The 20956-nt window shown below is 39.9% G+C and overlaps 2 pseudogenes across 2 annotated transcripts; both read left to right on the plus strand.

Moving 5' to 3' along the window:
• The first annotated feature begins 6113 nt into the window (after positions 1 to 6113).
• LOC147370267 (transcriptional adapter 2-alpha pseudogene) lies at positions 6114 to 8111 on the plus strand (annotated as a pseudogene). The gene has a single exon (XR_015166088.1). The product of XR_015166088.1 is annotated as a transcriptional adapter 2-alpha pseudogene (transcript).
• On the plus strand, positions 6726 to 8111 carry LOC147370268 (transcriptional adapter 2-alpha pseudogene; annotated as a pseudogene). Its single transcript, XR_015166087.1, has one exon. The product of XR_015166087.1 is annotated as a transcriptional adapter 2-alpha pseudogene (transcript).
• Positions 8112 to 20956: the final 12845 nt, after the last annotated feature.

The following is a 20956-nucleotide window of genomic DNA, read 5'->3' on the forward strand; positions in this document are numbered from 1 at the left end:
ATCCCCTTCTCTTCCCACCTTCAATCTTTATGAGCATTTATTTTAATGCAATAGAAATGACATAATGTGTCCAATAAATGATAGCATGTATTATTCATAAATGCTGTATGATTAAAATAGTATAAAAATTTAACAAGCAAATAATTGTAACAGTGACTGGTGAATATGTCAAAAAAATGTCCAAATGAAATACTGGTGACCAGTTTGTGGAGCACCATCTCATGACACTAGTTCGTTGTATTACAGGCACACTCAGGGCTGAATTTCCAGCCAGGAAGTGAGCCCAAAGGTACAGATTGCTTTGTGGTTTTCTGTGGCACCTCAACAGTCCGTTAAATAGTGGGTTCTGTATTGCACAAACTCCAATCAGGAAGGAGGGATGTATTCAACAGTTGGTCAGGTTCCCATTCTTGATATTTCTTCATGTCAATTTAAACTCTTTGGTTTGTAAGTGACAGAACAGAAATGTGGCTCGAACTGGCACAACAGCAAAGGAAAACTGAAAAGTTTAGTGGAAACTTTGGCTCGTTGGTGGCTTAATCCAAATACTCCAAAGATGCAGATAGGAAACAATCACTTTTCTCCCTTTGTATGGTTCAGGCTTAAAAAACTAAAGTTGGTTGTGTGTTTCGATTTTGACCTCATGCACCCTCTTTTTATATGATAATACTATAGCTTCAGTTTTATACTATTGTTATATCAGGGACGAAAACACCTATTTCAATATCTTAAGGTACTGAGATGGTATGTATTACATACCATCTGGTATGCTTAGATATGGTATATCTGCTCTGCTTAGTCACTCAGTTGTGCCTGACTCTTAGCAACCCCATGGACTGTAGTCCCCCAGGCTCATCTGTCTATGGAGATTCTCCAGGCAAGAATGCTAAAGTGGGTTGCCATGCCCTCCTCCAGGGGATCTTCCCAACTCAGGGATTGAACCCCGGTATCCTGCATTGCAGGTGGATTCTTTACCGTCTGAGCCACCAGGGAAACCCAAGAATACTGGAGTGGGTAGCCTATCCCTTCTTCAGGAGAGGGACCTTCAAATGGATGGTCCATCTGAAATTGAGTCCTGATACCTCCAAGTTGACCAATTACTGGAAATCTATTTTGCTGTTTCTTTATTCAATACACATTTATTGAACACCTAATATATATTAGACCTTGTCACAAATACTCGTTCCATGTACTTCTGATATTCAAGTCCATCACGGGATGCAAACAAGTATATGAGAACATCCACTACATTGTTGGACGTACCGTGTAGGATTATGTGAGCTACAGATGTAGGAAGGTGGGCTTCCCTGGTGGCTCAGATGGGAAAAAATTCACCAGCAATGTGAGAGACCCAGGTTCAATCCTTGGGTAGGGAAGATCCCCCTGGAGAAGGGAATGGCTGGCTACCCATTCCAGTAGTCTTGCCTCGATAATTCCATGGACTGAAGGAGCCTGGCATACTACTGTCCATGCGGTCACAAAGAGTCAGACATGACTGAGCGGCTAAGCACACACGCACACAAGGGCATATAAGTCAGTCTCAGGAGGTCAAGAAAAGCTTAAGGACCTGTTGAAATCACCGATAAAGAAACTTCAGAACCTGACCAGTCTTTGTTGCTATCTTATAATAGTGTTATCCTTGTCCACTGCTGGCACTATTAGCTTTGTTTGAATCCGTGAGGTCTCCGGGATAACTTCTCTATACGGGGGGATGGTTCTTCCTAGAAGGACCCTGTCTCATTTCACTCATGGAAAACAGTATTTGGAATTTAAAAACTATTTTTTCCAAAATTTTCACTAATGTAGGTGAATTTGTTCTACATTGTATTCATTATTTATTTTCTATTAATGAATCATTTTTTTCATTTCCCTTGGTGAGCAGAATTTTTCAGCAGTTGAAGATTTGAATAATTCAGAGATAACTAATTATGTTATTTTTTTTCAGTATGCACATTTCAGATGCAGAAAGATTCTTACCAAGGGAAAACAAAAACCAAACATTTTAAATTGCCATTGTCTAGCAAATGTGATGGGAAAGTGCTCTGGATTAGTTTGAAAATTAATGACTAGGCTGGGAAAATAAATAAATAAAACAAAGCATGAGCTCTGTATTAAACCAGCAGCAAATTGTGACAACTCAGCAGATCTGATCTCTAGGCCTGGCCACTTCACTATTTAGTGAGTTAATTGGGAACTCAAGCCCTTGTTTTCTCTGCCCCATCCCTTCATGTTTAAAATAATGTCCTTTTTGTGCTGATAATCTAGAGATTATGAATCCATGAAATTAATTTCAAAATAACAGACAAATTGAATATCATTAGAATAAATAACTTCTGTGATTTTTGATCTCCAGTCCCAAAGCACATGATCAAATCAAGCAAGGTACACACTATAACTTCAAAAGCCAAGCAGAAAATTAATTTACGTAACTTTCGAACAGAGGATAAAAATAAGGACTGAAAGAAACTAATAATATCCATTCTTCTAATACTGCATTTTTATTATTATTATTTTTTTTTTGCATTTACAAGAACTGCACCACATTTCATGATTTCTTATTTAGACAAAGTGCTTATATCCATGGCTTCTGCCTAGTGAGGGTACACACTGGTAAGGTTGTGTGAGTGTCTCTTACAGCCAGTGTCTCTTCTGCTCAGTCACAATCCATTGCATTCCAGTGGTGAAATATTTTTAATGTCACGCTGTTTAAACAGAGAGTAAGTACAGGATGTCCACCTCTGGATTAGATTTCTTCCAGAAAAACAGGATTTTCTTTTCAGATAGCTTGTAGGCACACTTGGAAGGGGCCCTGCCAAAGTGGATTAAGGCTAATCAGTGACGGATTCTATAGGTAGGTCAAGATTGGAGCAGGAAGAGTCATTAGAAGCTCGATGCCAAAAGGTTCTAATTGGGACCTAATTAAACTTAAAAGCTTCTGCACAACAAAGGAAACTATAAGCAATGTGAAAAGACAGCCTTCAGAATGGGAGAAAATAATAGTAAATGAAGCAACTGACAAACAACTAATCTCAAAAATATACAAGCAATTCCTACAGCTCAATTCCAGAAAAATAAATGACCCAATCAAAAAATGGGCCAAAGAACTAAATAGACATTTCGCCAATGAAGACATACAGATGGCTAACAAACACATGAAAAGATGCTCAACATCACTCATTATCAGAGAAATGCAAATCAAAACCACTATGAGGTACCATTTCACGCCAGTCAGAATGGCTGGGATCCTAAAGTCTACAAGCAATAAATGCTGGAGAGGGTGTGGAGAAAAGGGAACCCTCTTACACTGTTGGTGGGAATGCAAACTAGTACAGCCACTATGGAGAACAGTGTGGAGATTCCTTAAAAAACTGGAAATAGAACTGCCTTATGATCCAGCAATCCCACTGCTGGGCATACACACTGAGGAAACCAGAACTGAAAGAGACATGTGTACCCCAGTGTTCATCACAGCACTGTTTATAATAGCCAGGACATGGAAGCAACCTAGATGCCCATCAGCAGATGAATGGATAAGAAAGCTGTGGTACATATACACAATGGAGTATTACTCAGCCATTAAAAAGAATACATTTGAATCAGTTCTAATGAGGTGGATGAAAGTGGAGCCTATTATACAGAGTGAAGTAAGCCAGAAAGAAAAACACCAATACAGTATACTAACGCATATATATGGATTTTAGAAAGATGGTAACAATAACCCTGTATATGAGACAGCAAAAGAGACACTGGTGTATAGAACAGTCTTTTGGACTCTGTGGGAGAGGGGGAGAGGGTGGGATGATTTGGGAGAATGGCATTGAAACATGTATAATATCATATATGAAATGAGTCGCCAGTCCAGGTTCGATGCACGATACTGGATGCTTGGGGCTGGTGCACTGGGATGACCCAGAGGGATGGTATGGGGAGGGAGGAGGGAGGAGGGTTCAGGATGGGGAACACATGTATACCTGTGGCGGATTCATTTTGATATATGGCAAAACCAATGCAATACTGTAAAGTTAAAAAATAAAATAATTAAAAAAAAAGAAATTGGGAAAACAATCTTTTCTCAAGCCCAAGGGTTGAGCAGGAGCAAAGCAGTGGAGGTACGAATTGTATAAATGAAGAGGAAATGTGTTAGTAGAAAGATGTGAAAGAATGACACAGTGACGGCAGTTCTCAGTACTGGCTGTGGTCAGAATCTCCTAGGAAGTCTTTATAAATACAGATTCTCAAGTCACATCCCATTATACAGGATCAGAATCTACAGGAGTGGGAACTCCATGTCTAACTTCTATAAAGCACCTAAATAATGCATGTGTAACCACTTGGTCTTCCCTGGTGGCTCAGGCAGTGAAGAATCAACCTGCAATGCTAAAGATCTGGGTTCGATTTCTGGGTTGTGAAGATCCCCTGGATAAGGAAATGGCAACTCACTCCAGTATTCTTGCCTGGGAAATCCCATGTACAGAGGAACCTGACAAGCTACAGTCTATGGGGTCAGAAGAGTCAGACATGACTTAGCGACTAAATCACCACCACATCACTCAATCTACTCCTGTTATTTAGGGTACACCTTCCAAAATGACATCATGTGTGCTAATCTGATAAAGTTTAAAATACAGAAAACCATAAATGTAGTTGTTTAAGTGGAAGAATATCATGGCTGGAATCCAAAGAACTTGTATATGTGACTTTTAGTCAGCCTGCTGGAAAAAACATAGACTCGGAGAGACTTAGATTTGGAGTTTTTTCACTTAAGCAGCTGTCTGGCCATTGCAACTTGCCAAATCCTTTACACATAGTTTCATATGTTTTAAATTAATAACAGTATTTAATAGCACTTAGAATTATTATGAGGACTGAATAAAACATTGCTGGCAAATTTAAAGGTTGAATGCTATTTATTCACCTGATCTTTGAATAATGCAGTGGGTTAGAGGTGTCCAACCATGCCCAGTGAAAAATCCACATGTCACTGCACAGTTCACCCTCCATAACTGCAGTTTCACATCCAGAGGTTCAGTCAACCACAGATTACACAGTACTGTGCTACATATTTATGTTTTTTTTTAATCTCTGCATAAGTGGACCTATGCAATTGAAATCTAGGGTGTTCACAGGTCCTGGATTTCAACTGCATGGGTCCACTTATACATAGATTAAAAAAATAATAATAAATATGATGTACCACAGTATTACAGTAAATATATAACACATATATGCAATATATATAATATATATGTTATATGTATCTATTACACATGTATATATGTTATATATGTATATAAACTCATATATATATATACACACACATGAACTCCACAGGTGGCTCAGTGTTAAAAAAATCTGCCTTCAATCCAGGAGACACAAGACACATAGGTTCAGTCCTTAGGTTGGGAAGATCCCCTGGAGTAGGAAAGGCAACCCACTCCACTTGCTTGACTGGAAAGTCCCGTAGACAGTGGAGCCATGGAGAGTTCATGGGGTCACAAAGAGTTGGACATAACTGAGCACATGAGCCATATATATATACATATATATGAATATACATATATATGCATATACATATAATATGTTGGAAACACTGGTTACAAACAGAATTCTCACAAATTAAATTATTCTATTATTTAAAAAATATTTTCTTGTGTTCCTAAGACATCAGTATGTTTTATCTTTATCTAGAAACCCCTCCCTTCTCTTCTAAATACATTTGTGTTTATAACAAAGTTATTACACAGTTTAAATTGTTTGTGTGTTATAGACAAATCACTAAATGGCAAAGAATTAGTCCAAGTAACCAGCCTTCCAGCCTCCTGGTCACTGGACTGCTGTAAAATCTAAGGCTGTGCATCTAGGTCATTTGAAATCATGAATCCCAGCTTGTGATGAAGATTTTATTTGAAAAGTCTCACAACCAGCTGAGGTGAGGCACGAGGTGCTCTGGGGAGCTTGTCCGCCGGCCGTGAGCCCCACTCGCGGGACTAGGTGCCACTTCTGTTTGTTCACAAGGAGCGGTCATCAGCTTTGGTATTGGCAAGTTGTGAAATCTCCTTGAAGCAACTCAAATTAAAGAAGATCAAAGCAACAGAGTCTTTGCCAACTAGGGAATGGACCGATTGGGTTCCTTTAGCAGTGATCCCTCTGATAAGCCACCTTGCCGAGGCTGCTCCTCCTACCTCATGGAGCCTTATATCAAGTGTGCAGAATGTGGTCCACCTCCTTTTTTCCTCTGCTTACAGTGTTTCACACGAGGATTTGAGTACAAGAAACATCAAAGTGATCATACTTATGAAATAATGACCTCAGATTTTCCTGTTCTTGATCCCAGCTGGACTGCTCAAGAAGAAATGGCTCTTTTAGAAGCTGTGATGGACTGTGGCTTTGGAAATTGGCAGGATGTAGCCAATCAGATGTGCACCAAAACCAAGGAGGAGTGTGAGAAGCACTATATGAAGCATTTCATCAATAACCCTCTGTTTGCATCTACCCTGCTGAACCTGAAGCAAGCAGAGGAGGCAAAAACTGCTGACACAGCCATTCCATTTCACTCTGCAGATGACCCTCCCCGACCTACCTTTGACTCCTTGCTTTCTCGGGACATGGCAGGATACGTGCCAGCTTGAGCAGATTTCATTGAGGAGTTTGACAATTATGCGGAGTGGGACTTGAGAGATATTGATTTTGTCGAAGATGACTCGGACATTTTACACGCTCTGAAGATGGCTGTAGTGGATATCTATCATTCCAGGTTAAAGGAGCGACAAAGACGAAAAAAAATTATAAGAGACCATGGATTAATCAACCTTAGGAAGTTTCAGTTAATGGAACGACGATATCCCAAGGAAGTCCAAGATCTTTATGAAACAATGAGGCGATTTGCAAGGATAGTAGGGCTGGTGGAGCATGACAAGTTCATTGAAAGCCATGCATTGGAATTTGAACTCCGAAGGGAAATCAAAAGGCTCCAGGAATACAGGACGGCAGGCATTACCAATTTTTGTAGTGCCAGGACCTACGATCACCTCAAGAAGACTCGTGAAGAGGAGCGCCTCAAGCGCACCATGCTCTCTGAGGTCCTCCAGTACATCCAGGACAGCAGCGCCTGCCAGCAGTGGCTCCGCCGGCAGGCTGACATTGATTCTGGCCTGAGTCCTTCTGTTCCCATGACTTCGAATTCAGGTAGACGAAGTGCACTGCCCTTGAACCTCACGGGCCTCCCTGGCACAGAGAAGTTGAATGAGAAAGAAAAGGAGCTCTGTCAGATGGTGAGGTTGGTCCTGGGAGCCTATTTAGAATACAAGTCTGCTCTATTGAACGAATGTAACAAGCAAGGAGGCTTGAGACTGGCACAGGCAAGAGCACTCATCAAGATAGACGTGAACAAAACCCGGAAAATCTATGATTTCCTCATCCGAGAAGGATACATCACCAAAGCCTGAGGCTCCCCAGGAGTGTGGCGGGCCAAAGGACCGCACGGGCATTCTGGAGCCTTGTTTTTGAACCTAATTCTCATTGTGAAAAGAGGGGAAGAACAAAGGAAATCTTCAGTTTTATTAGTGTCTGCTTTCTTCTCCACCCGGCTTTAAAATACTCCTGTTGTTGGTATTGTGCTGCAGAGTTATGTGCTAGATAAGCTATTGTTAATTGTGTGTGGGCATTCATTCCTAACACCTCTTGTAACTAAAACAAGAACCATAGTACCTCACATCACAGTGTTAGTAGAAATAGAACTAAACCAGTGTGTAATCCCAGGAGTCCAGCTCAGATCCTTGTACCTGCTTGGGAGGTTGGTTTTCTGATTATGTTTTGCCTTCACGTTACAGATAGATTTGAAATAAAGAGGTTATAGTGAGAGAAAGCTTTCTCTTTCTGTCTGAGGGTTTCTTTTTAAGCTGACAACTCATGTTTATGAGTAGAAAGGAGGAAAACCTCCCCATGATGGTCTTGTCCCAAACTGCACTTTGTTGAATGTCTGGCTCTATAATCTGCAGTCCGACTGTCTAATCTGCAGAAGACTTTTGAGGAGGTAGCAATGGATATAAAATGTCTCTGTTATTTTTAGAATTGATTAAAATGTTTTGCTACTTAAAAAAAAAAAAAGAAAAGTCTCACAACCAATATAATGAGGATAGTCATTCTTAGAAAGCTCTAAGGAAAAGTGTGTTTGGAACAGTTCTAGGCTGGAAGGATGGTAATTGACCTACCTCTGTGGCTGAATCCTGAGGAATAATCCAAATTGTTAGATTTATAAGGAATTGAGAGTGGGCATCCTACTCAGGGTGGCATTTCACAATAATTTTTTCCTCTACTTTAATATTCATAGATTTGCTCTGTAATTTACTCTGTAATTCCATTGGTAAAAACTAATGCATGCTGTTGGGATCCTTGGAACAGGAAACAAATTCAATGCTACTCAGGTAGGCTTGGAACGTTTTAAGTATTAGAGTCAGTTTTAACTCCTTGGGTTTTAATTCCTTCTTTTCCTTTTGGTTGGGCTTCCTTAGCGGCTCAGTTGGCAAAGAATCTGCCTGCAATGAAGAAAACCTGAGTTCAATCCTTGGGTCAGGAAGATCCCCTGGAGGAAATGGCAACCCACCCCAGTACTCTTGCATGGAGAATTCCATGGACAGAGGAGCCAGGCAGACTACAGTCAATGGGATCCCAAGCAGGGGGACATGACTGAGCAACTAACTTTCACTTTCACTTTTTCCATTTGCTAGATAGTTGTCCTTTGGGCTATTAGATAATCTTTCAGTGATGACTTAGTTTCCTCATCCATTAAATGGAAACACTACACTCACCCCACTCCAGTACTTTTGCCTGGAAAATCCCATGGATGGAGGAGCCTGGTATGCTGGAGTCCATGGGGTTGCTGAGTCAGACACGACTGAGTGACTTCACTTTCGCTTTCCACTTTCATGCATTGGAGAAGGAAATGGCAACCCACTCCAGTGTTCTTGCCTGGAGAATCCCAGGGACGGGGGAGCCTGGTGGGCTGCCGTCTATGGGGTCGAACAGAGTCGGACATGACTGAAGCGACTTAGCAGCAGCAGCAGTAGTATCATTGCCAAGATTACTAGAAATCTGACATGGATTCCCATTGAAAAATTTCAAAGCCACAGCAATCATTTTCAAAAAGAAAATCCTTATTTGCTCAACTGAACAAAATAATTTCAAATTTAGCTCTAACCTAGAGCAGCTAAGACAATTTATGATTTCCTTTTCCTGGTCTTGGTTCTCCTGATTTATTGTATTTGTTAATACATTATATTGTAAAATGTAATGTGTGTAGAAAAAAGTGCCATAAAACAATTTTGCAATTGGATCAATAATTCTGAAGTGAACTGCCATATGGCCCCAAGGTCTTTTCTTTCCTGTCATTTTCTTTCTCTCCCAAGAAGTGAGTCCTATTCTAGTGTCTCTGATAATCACTTTCTGATTCCCTTTATAGTTTCACTACCTATGTGCTGTGCTTAGTCACTCAGTTGTTTCTGACTCTTTGCAACCCCATGGACTGTAACCCAACAGGTTTCTCTGTCCATGGGGATTCTCCAGGTAAGAATACTGGAGTCGGTTGCTATGGCCTCCTCCAGGGGATCTTCCCAACCCAGGGATTGAACCCAGTTCTCCCTCATTGCAGGAGAATTCTTTGCTATCTGTGCCACCAGGAAAACCCAAGAATACTAGAATGGGTAGCCTGTCCCTTCTCCAGGGGATCTTCCCAAATGGGAATCAAAATGGGGTCTCCTGAAGATAGATGACCATCTGAGCTACCAAGAAGCCCTTACTACCTATATACATTCCTAAAAATACAGTATAGTTTTACCTGTTATCTAATATTATACAAGTGAAGTAGCACCATATGTATTCTTTCCTTAATGCCCTGCCTTTATTTCTCAAAATAATATTTACAAGATTCACGTGGTTGGAACACTCTTTTTTCTTTTCTGTGCAGCACTGCCTTAAATAAATGCACCCCAGGGTAACATGCATCCCACTCCTGGAAAAGACTGGTTTGGTTTCCATTTCAGTCTATTATGAACAGTGCTGATATACACTTCCTTGTGTTCCTGGTCCCCAGATGTTTTAGGGTTTCCATTAAAGAAGAGGCTGAGGTAAGGATGAGGGTGTGGGGAGTGTATTTGAGAAAAGATCCAGGAAAGGGAAGAGAGGGAGTAGACAGAGTGAGAAAAGAATAAGGACAAGTAATAACTGATGTTTTTATCAATGACTGCTTCAGCCACTGAGGCTTGAGTCTACCTGGACCTCTGCTGCTGCTGCTGCTGCTAAGTTGCTTCAGTCGTGTCCAACTCTGTGCGATCCCATAGACGGCAGCCCACGAGGCTCCCCCGTCCCTGGGATTCTCCAGGCAAGAACACTGGAGTGGGTTGCCATTTCCTTCTCCAATGCATGAAAGTGAAAAGTGAAAGTGAAGTCGCTCAGTCGTGCCTGACTCTAAGTGACCCTATGGACTGCAGTCCACCAGGCTCCTCCATCCATGAGATTTTCCAGGCAAGAGTACTGGAGTGGGGTGCCATTGCCTTCTCCGCCTGGGCCTCTGAGATACCTACAAATCTTTCAAAAATGTTTTCAATGTCTGTATGTTAAAGTCTTTACCCACAGACTTCAGACTGCCAAATTGCTGAAAGTTGATACAGGGCACTAACTCTTTTCAGATTTACACTAATCCTGTAAATGCTTTACTTTCTTCTACTCAGACAAATTGACATTGTGTCCAGAAATCTTGCTACAATATTTGTTAATAATTATAATAGCTAATTTGCACAAATTTGGAGATTTTCCACACACATAGTCATATAATGTACAAATAATACCAGCTTTTTTTTTCTTTTCCAATATTTTTGCTTTTAAAATTATTATTATCATTATTATTTTTACCCTCAGAGAGGTCGCATTAACTGAATATATCTGCTGTAGGTTTTATCACATTGAAGAAGTTCCACACTGCTCTTAGTTTGTCAAACAATTGAATTTTATGAAACATTTTAATTCATCTATTGAGATGATATGACTTTTCCTATTATTCAATACATTTGGTGAATTAAATTGATCAATTTTCTAAAGTTGAAACAAGCTCACATTCCTGCTATAAAAACAGTTTGATCATGATGTAGTAGGCCTTTTGCACACTTTGGTAAAAGTTTGGTTTAGTGACTCTCTATCTTGGTATATATACATATATATTTATATAAACAATATATATATGTTTGTTTTCAGTTTACATAGATAAATATATAAGAATTATATCCATCATAGGACTATGAATAGCTATATTTTAATATATATTTATATAATATTTATATGCTTCAATATATTACATTTAATAATCCATATAACAGTTTCATACAAGTTTGTGTATAAGGGTATGCATATAAGTAAAGTATAAGTAAACATAAAATTATAGTCCAAAGAGTTTTGGTGAGTTACTCATTGTCATCCAGTCAATTAAACTATAGAACTCCAAATATATGCAGGATTGGCTGGAAATATTTCTTCCCTGGATGTTTGGTAGAACTGGCTGGTGATGGTTTCTGGACTGTAACTTTTCCCTACAGAAGGATTCCCAGTTGATAATTAAATCGTTGTAAATTCATGAGGACATGTCAGGACAATTCTGATATCTGGGGCAATGTCAGGAGAATTACATTTCCTAAAAATGTGTTCAATCACTCCTAATTTTCAAAGCTTTTGCCATACAAGTATTAAGTCATTATTTTTTTAGGCCCTGTTGGTCCTAAAGTCACTTATATCAGTTCAGTTCAGCTCAGTCGCTCAGTCGTGTCTGACTCTTGGCGACCCCATGATCCGCAGCACGCCAGGCCTCCCTGTCCATAACCAATGCTTGGAGTCCAAACAAACCCATGTTCATTGAGTCGGTGATGCCATCCAACCATCTCATCCTCTGTTGTCCCCTTCTCCTCCTGCCCCCAATCCCTCCCAGCATCCGGGTCTTTTCAAATGAGTCAACTCTGCATCAGGTGGCCAAAGTATTGGAGTTTCAGCTTCAACATCAGTCGTTCCAATGAACACCCAGGACTGATCTCCTTTAGAATGGACTGGTTGGATCTCCTTGCAGTCCAAGGGACTCTCAAGAGTCTTCTCCAACACCACAGTTCAAAAGCATCAATTCTTGGGTGTTCAGCTTTCTTCACAGTCCAACTCTCACATTCATACATGACTACTGGAAAAACCATAGCCTTGACTAGACGGACCTTTGTTGGCAAAGTAATGTCTCTGTTTTTCAATATGCTGTCTAGGTTAGTCATAACTTTCCTTCCAAGGAGTAAGCATCTTTTAATTTCATGGCTGCAGTCACCATCTGCAGTGATTTGGGAGCCCCAAAAAATAAAGTCTGACACTGTTTCCACTGTTTCCTCATCTATTTCCCATGAAGTAATGGGACCAGATGCCTTGATCTTAGTTTTCTGAATGTTTAGCTTTAAGCCAACTTTTTCACTCTCCTCTTTCACTTTCATCAAGAGCCTCTTTAGTTCTTCTTCTTTCTGCCTTAACGGTGGTGTCATCTGCATATCTGAGGTTATTGATATTTCTCTGGGCAATCTTGATTCCAGCTTGTGCTTCCTCCAGCCCAGCGTTTCTCATGATGTACTCTGCATGTAAGTTAAATAAGCAGGGTGACAATATACAGCCTTGAGGTACTCCTTTTCCTATTTGGAATCAGTCTATTGTTCCATGTCCAGTTCCAACCTTGCTTCCTGACCTGCATACAGGTTTCTCAAGAGGCAGGTCGGGTGGTCTGGTATTCCCATCTCTTTCAGAATTTTCCACAGTTATTGTTATCCACACAGTCAAAGGCTTTGGCATACTAAATAAAGCAGAAATAGATGGTTTTCTGGAACTCTCTTGCTTTTTCGATGATCCAGTGGATGTTGGCAATTTAATCTCTGGTTCCTTTGCCTTTTCTAAAACCACCTTGAACATCTGGAAGTTCACAGTTCACATATTGCTGAAGCCTGGCTTGGAGAATTTTGAGCATTACTTTACTAGCATGTGAGATGAGTGCAACTGTGCGGTAGTTTGAGCATTCTTTGGCATTCCCTTTCTTTGGGATTGGAATGAAAACTGATCTTTTCCAGTCCTGTGGCCACTGCTGAGTTTTCCAAATTTGCTGGCATATCGAGTGCAGCACTTTCACAGTGTCATCTTTCAGGATTTGAAATAGCTCAACTGGAATTCCATCACCTCCACTAGCTTTGTTTGTAGTGGCGCTTCCTAAGGCCCACTTGACTTCACATTCCAGGATGTCTGGCTCTAGGTGAGTGATCACACCATCGTGATTATCTGGGTCGTGAAGATCTTTTTTGTACAGTTCTTCTGTGTATTCTTGCCACCTCTTCTTAATATCTTCTGCTTCTGTTAGGTCCCTACCATTTTTGTCCTTTATTGTGCCCATCTTTGCATGTAATGTTCCCTTGGTATCTCTAATTTTCTTGAAGAGATCTCTAGTCTTTCCCATTCTATTGTTTTCCTCTATTTTTTCACATTGATTGCTGAGGAAGACTTTCTTATCTCCCCTTGCTATTCTTTGGAACTCTTCATTCAGATGGGTATATCTTTCCTTTTCTCCTTTGCTTTTCACTTTCCTTCTTTTCACAGCTATTTGTAAGGCTGCCTTAGACAGCTATTTTGCTTTTTTGCATTTATTTTCCATGGAGATGTTCTTGATTCCTGTCTCCAGTACAATATCATGGACTTCCATCCATAGTTCATCAGGCACTCTGTCTATCAGATCTAGTCCCTTCAATCTATTTCTCACTTCCGCTGTATAGTCATAAGGGATTTGATTTAGGTCATACCTGAATGGTCTAGTGGTTTTCTCCACTTTCTTCAATTACAGTCTGAATTTGCAATAAGGAGTTCATGGTCTGAGCCACAGTCAGCTCCCAGTCTTGTTTTTGCTGACTGTATAGAGCTTCTCCATCTTTGGCTGCAAAGAATATAATCAAAGTGACTTATCTACTCCCTAATAATTGATTATTTGTGTCATCTGTTTTCTTAATCAGTCTTGCCATTGCTTAGATGATTTCTATGTCTTTGCTGGTTTTCAACTTTACTGCTATTCACGTTTCGTTAACTTGTGAATTCATTTTATCGACTGTATCCCATCCTATAATCCCTTCCATTTTACCAACTGGATCCTGTCCTGTGGCCCACTGTCCAATCAACCTCACTTTGGGACATAGTCCTGGGTCTCAGGGTCCCTGCTTAGCCCCCTCTTTGTGCAGACTCAGGTTTTGAATTCTGCGCCTCATACTCCACAGGCCACAGAAGAGGGTGCTCTTCTATAAATTGCAAGAGAAGACAGCAAAATTCAGGCACAAAGTAGCTTAGGAGATGTCTTAGCCTGTTGGATTCTCAGTTTCCCTTGAACTGATCCTGATAATCCAGTAATATCTTGTCAACTTTTAGATGGTTTTAAGAAGTTTGTGGAAAACTTTATTTAGCCTTATTAGTTGTGTGTGTGGTAGTTTCAATAACAAGACATGACTTACTTGTATTTTAACTTGCTGCATACCAGCATTTCTCCCTAATTGTGTCTTTATTCAGGAGCAGGTTCAGGTGTTGTCATAACAAAGTAAAATATAAAAATGTTATAGAAAAATATATAATATATAATATTTATGTGTATATATATATGTATATAGTATACATATATATGTATATAGTGTATCTATATGTATATACTGGGAGAAGGCAATGGCACCCCACTCCAGTACTCTTGCCTGGAAAATCTCATGGATGGAGGAGCCTGGTAGGCTGCAGTCCATGGGGTCGCTAAGAGTCAGACACAACTGAGCGACTTCACTTTCACTTTCCACTTTCATGCATTGGAGAAGGCAATGGCAACCCACTCCAGTGTTCTTGCCTGGAGAATCCCATGGATGGAGAAGCCTGGTGGGCTGCAGTCCATGGGATCACACAGAGTCGGATACGACTGAAGCGACGCAGCAACAGCAAATATGTATATACTATTTATGTGTGTATATATATGTGCGTGTGTGTGTGTATTTGGTATATTCTGAGTAGTGAAATCTTTTTGTAGTATATTTTCTCCCTTAAAGTAGAATTATCTCTATGTTCAATACTCTTCTTGAGTTTGAAAAATATTATAGGTCATGTTCCCTAAACTGGATAATGTCATTATGACATTCACCTCTTTGTGTGTGCCTCCATCACCAGAGATAGAGTAATTTAAGAGGCTTTAACTGGATATTTCATAACAAATTTCTGATTTATTTTGTACTACAGTACAACCATGGCAAACAGAAACAATAATATTATACTTTTTTTTTTCCAAAAGAACATCTTCAATAATATTATGACATGATATTTTTAAAAGCTCACATTTCAGGATGTTAATACATATGCCAAATAAACACATAGTCTTCTATATAAAAGACAGACATAGAATGCTCAAGATTGAATTTGGCTTTATACAGACTCAAAATCATAATAACTGTTAAAGGGATCATTCTAATTCTCAGCAAAAACTGCTTGGAATCTCTGTGTACATTTATAACAATTTCCCAGAGAGAAGCAATGCTATTTCTACTCTCCGCTTCATATACTTGATGTTTTAGAGCATCTGAAAACAAAAATGTTACATTAGAATAGGTCAGCCAATTGCTTAGTGAGTTGGTAAACTCACCAAATGAAGTAGTTTTTTTTTTTTTCTTTATTAAGCATTATCATTTGTTGAGACAAGGAAAGCCAGGACTTTAGAAATTTATCATTTTTCCTCTTCCAAACTGAACACCCGCTATGCACTGACAATCTTCTCTTTCCTTAATTAAATAATGTACACTATGCTGCTCAGTTGGTAAAGAATCCACCTACAATACAGGAGACCCCAGTCCAATTCCTGGGTTAGGAAGATCCACTGGAGAAGGGATGGGCTACCCACTCCAGTATTCTTGAGCTTCTCTTGTTGTTCAGCTGGTAAAGAATCCACCTGCAATGAGGGAGACCTGGGTTCAATCCCTGGGTTGAGAAGATCCCCTGGAGAAGGGAAAGGCTACCCACTCCAGTATTCTGGCCTGGAGAATTCCATGGACTGTATAGTCCATGGGGTCACAAAGAGTCCGGCATGACTGAATGACTTTCACTTTTCATGCTGTGGTTATAAGAAGAGATGCGGTGGACAGACTACAGGTGACATCTGAATTCACTTGCTCTGGTGACAAACCCATAGAAATACTCACCACTGGCCTTTGGAGAGATCACTGAGTGGGATTAATCTTTAAGACTAGCCTTATTGACCTACAATATGTTATGTCCCTCTGGGGAACAACCCTTCTGGCATCTCAGTACTGGAGGTTCAGAGCATCTTGGACCTCCCAGACCTGTAGCTGGGCATTTGACCTGAACATGGAGAGTCCAAAGTATTCCAACTCCTTGACCATTGCTATTTGTTCAGGGACAGACATGTGACCCACGTTGGACCAATCAAAGTCCAGAAAACATCCTGGGACACCCCCCCACCCTGGCCTTTTTTAAACATATCCTCTATTCTCTGGAATAATTAAGCTCATGGGCTACACGTTTGTGTCTAAGGTCTTAAAAAGAGTTCAAACTTGGTTCAAGTTTGAGGTAATCTACATGACAGATGAATAACTTTGATGAAAGTACCTAAATTCTCAGCATCCCAGTATATCTACTGAAAATGTTACACTGTCTTTCCGATTGGCTGACTGTCGATGCCGCAAGATCATTGCAAACTGACAGTGTAGTGCTTCTTTCGTTCTTATCTTATTTTAGTGACATGCTTGTTTTCTTCTCATCCTTATTCTTCAGGCAGCCTGGAGGAAGCTAGTGGTGACACCTCTCAACCATGCTTTTCCTTTCACAGAGCAGCCCAGTAAAAGAATAAAGTCCAAGCCATCATCACTTCTCACCTGGGCAACAGCCAAAGTCTCATACCTGGTGAGCCTCATCCCTTGGTAAACACTTTTCCCAACAGTGCTTCTCCATGAAGTGATCACTTTCAGGGAAATAATATGTGAACATCCTCATGAGTCCATGTTCCTGGTGCCCCCATCCTTAGAGTCTCATAAGCTTTGATCTCTTGCTCTCAGAAATATAAAATCTCCTTTGAGGCACAGGAAGGTTTCAGGATCTGCTGCAGACCATTGGGAAACAAGGATGCTGTCACTTACTCACTGCCCAGCTGTTCCACTCTGATGCTGCCACCAAAGACTTGTGTTATCACACAGCATCAGCCAGCATGAAGCTGCGATAGCTATAAGCAGATCTTCTCCCAGCAGTCTGTGGTCTGCCATGCCTATTTCAGATGAAGCATGCCATCAGCACCTTTGTTGTCTGGCTTTTTCATACTGATTTGGAATTTAAAATCTTTATTTAGATTCCTTATTAACAGTGGATGGGAGAAAAAGAAGGACTCGGGCAGCTAATTTACTTCTGTTCCCAAGTCTCCTCTGTCCTCATTATGAAATAAGAAAAAGAAATTCAAATTTAAAAATCAAGTGTATTAGCATTTTTTCTATGGTTGAGAAAGTTTATCATTATTCGTTTTCAGTGAAAAACACTATTTAATCTCATGAAATTTCAATATCTACATTATTACAATTTGAAGGACACTGGTCTACTCCAATAATATCATTTCAAAAATGAACCACAAAGAGAAATCATATGACTTATATAAAGTCTGAACTCTGTTTCTTAGCAATTGTGCCTCTCAGTAATTCTAAGGGGCACTAATTTTTCATGCCCTGAAGTAGATAGTCATGTAAATAGTTAGAATTAGTGATTGGATAAACCATAGACCAACATGATTTTAAGAGTAGCTTGGATCTCAAAAAGTCTCTTCCTTTTGATTTTAGGGAACTGTGTTTGTAAACCCAAGACCAAACCCAGGAACAAAAATGCATTCCATGATCTACTCATAAGTTCATCCTAGCAGCCATTCATCTATTCATTCATTCATTCAACAAAAATGTGTCAGTTACCCAGCTACTAGTTTTGTGTACCATGCCAGTAAATGGTTTGCATTCTTTTTTTTTATGCCTAAAATGCTTTATAGCTTTTTATTTTCACCCAACACTCAATCAAGTTTCATTAATTTCATTTGGTTTACATGTGGCTTCTTTACCCTTACTTTTTTTTTTAATTTTATTTTTAAACTTTACATAATTGTATTAGTTTTGCCAAATATCAAAATGAATCCACCACAGGTATACATGTGTTCCCCATCCTGAACCCTCCTCCCTCCTCCCTCCCCATACCATCCCTCTGGGTCGTCTCAGTGCACCAGCCCCAAGCATCCAGTATCGTGCATCAAACCTGGACTGGCATCTCGTTTCATACATGATATTTTACATGTTTCAATGCCATTCTCCCAAATCATCCCACCCTCTCCCTCTCCCACAGAGTCCATAAGACTGTTTTATACATCAGTGTCTCTTTTGCTGTCTCGTACACAGGGTTATTGTTACCATCTTTCTAAATTCCATATATATGCGTTAGTATACTGTATTGGTGTTTTTCGTTCTGGCTTACTTCACTCTGTAAAATAGGCTCCAGTTTCATCCACCTCATTAGAACTGATTCAAATGTTTTCTTTTTAATGGCTGAGTAATACTCCATTGTGTATATGTACCACAGCTTTCTTATCCATTCATCTGCTGATGGACATCTAGGTTGCTTCCATGTCCTGGCTATTATAAACAGTGCTGCGATGAACATTGGGGTACACGTGTCTCTTTCCCTTCTGGTTTCCTCAGTGTGTATGCCCAGCAGTGGGATTGCTGGATCATAAGGCAAAAGGTAAATTTTATAAATCAAGGTCTGTTCTAAGAAAGGGAAGTAAGGGAGATAGAATATGCAATGCATGTTCGTAAGTGCTATTTGTAATTTAAAAGGTGCTGTGGAATCTCAGAAAAAGAGAGATGTTAGCTGGAACACCAGAAAAGGGGCCATACAGAAGTGGCATTTGAAATGAACCTGAAAGAAAAGTTACACAAAACACAAAAAGTCATAGCAGTCAGAGTGAACTCAGGCACAGAGACACAAAAAGATGTGGGACTTTGTATTTGTATTGAAATGTCCTATTCCTTCCTTGCTGTTTCTCATAATAGCAAAAGTCAGTGGGTTGCTTTATATAGTAACATCCTATTTAAAGCAAATAAATGACATAGTGTGGTGGAAATAAGAAATGAAAATAAAAAGTGGATTCTGTGACAGAAGTTCTGAGTTCAAGTGCTTGTTATGTAATTCGCTAGTTATAACCTTGGATCCGTTAGACTCTTTTGGATCTTTCTCCCCAGATAAAGAAAGAAGTTGTAAATCATAAGCAATAATGACAATAGGAAGGGTACTACTGAAGTGTGTTCCAGCTTACTGGCATGGATTTTTAAACCAGTTGATCCTCACAACAGTACTCATGTAGATTTTCTTATTTTCTTCACCTTAGAAATAATCAAGGACAGTTTATGTCATTTTTAGGCAAACGAAATGTTTAGGGGAAGGATGCCTGTTAGAAATGCTGTTTCACAGACTCCCCCCACTTCTGGGAAATTTGATTTACTTGCTGCTGCTAAGTCGCTTCAGTCGTGTCTGACTCTGTGCGACCCCAGAGACGGCAGCCCACCAGGCTTCCCCGTCCCTGGGATTCTCCAGGCAAGAACACTGGAGTGGGTTGCCATTTCGTTCTCCAATGCATGAAAGTGAAAAGTGAAAGTAAAGTCACTCAGTCGTGTCCGACTCTAGCGACCTCATGCACTGCAGCCTACCAGGCTCCTCTGTCCATGGGATTTTCCAAGCAAAAGTACTGGAGTGGGGTGCCATTCACCTTGCCTGCTCATTCAAATGTTCTGGAAAACTTTTAAAATGACTAAAATATGACCACTGCCCAGATAAATTCAATCAGAATGTCTGGTAGTTGGATGGTTCCAGTTTGTGTATCTTCTCAGAATATTCTAATGTGCACTGCAGATGGAGACCCACCCCCTGCCCCCAACTTAAAACCATTCCTTCAGCTCTCCAAATGATTCTGACCATGCTGAAACTCTCTGAGTATGACCTGAAGGCGATAAAGGAGCAGAGAGGATGAATTGTGGAGCCAAAGATACTGTTGACTGAGGAGTGAAGGGGGAAACACATTGTGAAGAGAGAAATAGAAATAGCCTGTGTGTTTAGCAGATGAAGGCAATTTCACAGATGACGCAGTTTTAGATTAAATGAGCAATTTGAGCTGGTGTTGCAAGTTTAGGACAGATTTCTTTTCCCATTTACTATAAATGGAATTCAAGCCATTGGAACTGAGACTTGATGAAGAAGTGAAACAAAACCCTTGGTAAGAAACTGGACTTTCTATCACATTTGTCTGCAAGCAGTGGTGGTTGGAGGGGCAGGTGAGGAAGAAGCTTAGAGGATAAGCAACAAAGCAATGGGAGGTCAGTTTTGGGTTGGATTTTAATTACCATTTTTATTAAAAAATCATGAGGAGATTAAACAAAAATGAAATGAACGAAGAAAAACCTGCTACTGATGCTTAAAGTGCTATGTGAGTAGATTAGGAGAGCAGAAATAATGCAAATAAGGAAAAACAAGTAGAAATGAAAAAAAAAAAAAAAGACATCATTTGTCACCCCATCAAACAGCAAAAATCAAAAGGGGTCCAATATCTGTAGAGTGAATGACCCTAAAATAAAGTAATCAATATTTGTCCTGGAAATACAAATTTTAAGATTGTTAGCTTCTCAGATAACTTCTACTAAATAACCTCCATTTCTTCTTGCTTTACCTTTGGCTTCCTTGATTGGACTTGAAGGACCAGATTCACATCATAGATTGTCTTATTTAATGTCCACAACAAGCTTATGAGAAACACATTGTTTTGTTGTTCAGTTGCTAAGTCATGTCTCACTCTTTGTGACCCCATGGACTGTAG

The sequence above is a fragment of the Bos grunniens genome, chromosome 6 (assembly GCF_055505025.1).
Source record: "Bos grunniens cultivar Pamir isolate PY7600 chromosome 6, Bosgru_T2T1.0, whole genome shotgun sequence".
Lineage (NCBI taxonomy): Eukaryota > Metazoa > Chordata > Mammalia > Artiodactyla > Bovidae > Bos > Bos grunniens.